Raw genomic sequence first — 2,051 nt, 5'->3', positions numbered from 1 at the left:
TGACATCTTTCTCCCTTTAAAAAAAAAAAAACAGGCAAAGTGTTTGTGATAAAGTAGTTAATTAAAAAGCATAAAGAAAAACCTCACCAGTTTTACTATCAAAGCCATTGGTCTAACATCGTAAGAATATTCCATTCTGTGATAGCATCTTTCTTTTCTTTTCAGTGGCCTCAAACTCATGCAATAAGTTCATTCTAAGCGCTAGCTCTTGAATCTACTTCCAGAAGCAGTTTAATAGAATGCTCCACTTCTCTGGGAAGTTGATTTTCCTGCTTTACACATTTCTTTCCGATGTTAGCGTAGAAGTTGTGCATCTTCTAAGAGAAGACCCGATAAGTGTCACTGGATGTGATTTCAGTCCCTATCTCTATCTGAAATGTTTTTGAACATTATTTTCAGTGTATTTCAGTCTGTTATATGTTTTGGTTTTATTATTTAAAAGTTTAAAACTCTTGACCTTTTTGCATGGCTTTTTGCTGAAAATGCAAAATATAAATTTTCTACAAAATTAACTTTTTATATTCAGAACACTATTTCTAAGCTGCCTTCTCTTATCTGCAGTGTGTTAGTGAACGCATATCCATACTCGCATACATCATATAAGTATATAAGGCACATCCCTTTTATGCGTGGTTAGGACTCTCTATTTCTCAGCTAGTGCACTCGCACACACAGTTCGCCATACTCGTTGGATTTTAGATGTAACGTCTTTCGTGTATTAACATTTTTAGAAAGTAAAATAACTGGAGTCCTCGTTTGCTCTCAGACTAGCCTACCTTCTGTCCATCCTGATTCAGTAATAGTCGAACTCATTCCTGAAACATATGGATTTATGAAAACTAACATTTTATTTTCCAAAGTAAATATTGCTGTTCCTTATCGATATATGTCTTTCTTTTTGAACTGTTTTTCTTTGCAGTCTGTTTAGCATTGCCCTGTTTTTAGTGAGAATCGGAGTGGTATGTGACAAGCTCTGACCCTGCAGCATGCAAGCACTTTTAAAGAGAATTTAGGTAATGCCAGACTCCTAAATAAAGGCCCCTTCAAAGTAAGTGCAACTCCCATTCTTACGTTCCTCAAGGCCGCTGCTTCTTTCGTTGAATGGAGGGGAGCAACTCAGAGAATGTGAGCTCAGTTTTGACTTAGAGGTAAGAAACAGAATTGTGATGTTACCGGTGATACCTGCCTGTTCATCTCATACCGCACGATCAGCGGCGTGAGGGATGTCCGCCCTCAGCTTCGGTTTTTCTCCTGGATCCCTACGAGCAGGAAGGATAGTAACCAAAGTTCCGAGTGGAACCAGAATAGCTGCAAGCATTTAGCATCAGTGCTTCAGGGGCGACCGCACCCTTCCATTCTTTAAATTCAAAGAGAGAAAATATAGTTGACAAAACTAAGCAAGAGTAACCTGGGAGTGGATTATCCAAATGGAGGCCATTTCCTGGTGAATAGTCTGTCTGATACAGACTAGATGGACCGCAAACTTGCCAGGCCTCAGAGCACTGGTGCGACACTGCAATGCCTTCTGTGTGGCTGCTGTCGCCTAACGTTTCTAGTTTCACTTCATCTTTTTTCTTTTTTCTTTTTTGCCGCTGCTGCCGTTGAACATAAAATGGAAGCGTGACGTCGTGGAAATGTGAAGACTTTGTTTTTGTTGTGTTTTTCGTTTTCTTGCAGTTCTTCTTAGACACATGGCATAAAATAAGGCCTGCTTTTTACAAGTAGCTTATAAAAAAAGTGAAGCATTGGCATTGGTTTCAGAAATCAAGTTAATAATAATATGCTTCTGTATATGGGAATGTTCAAATAAATGGCCCTTCATTGACTTACAGTTTCTGAAGGTGAGATTTGAGATCTTAGTTTCCCATGGAATGTGGGTAAAAGTCTTTTTCTACATTTTAAAAGTATTTTTTCATTATTTTACTTTGTGTGTGTGTGTGTGTGTGTGTGTGTGTGTGTGTGTGTGTGGTACTGGGGATTGAGCCCAGAGACCTCCAAGCCACACCCCCAGCCCTGATTTTTATTTTTTATTTTGAAACAGGGTCTCGCTA

Source organism: Muscardinus avellanarius, assembly GCF_963383645.1.
Source record: "Muscardinus avellanarius genome assembly, chromosome: X".
In the NCBI taxonomy this organism is placed as follows: Eukaryota; Metazoa; Chordata; class Mammalia; order Rodentia; family Gliridae; genus Muscardinus; species Muscardinus avellanarius.
This window is presented reverse-complemented; position numbering follows the sequence as displayed.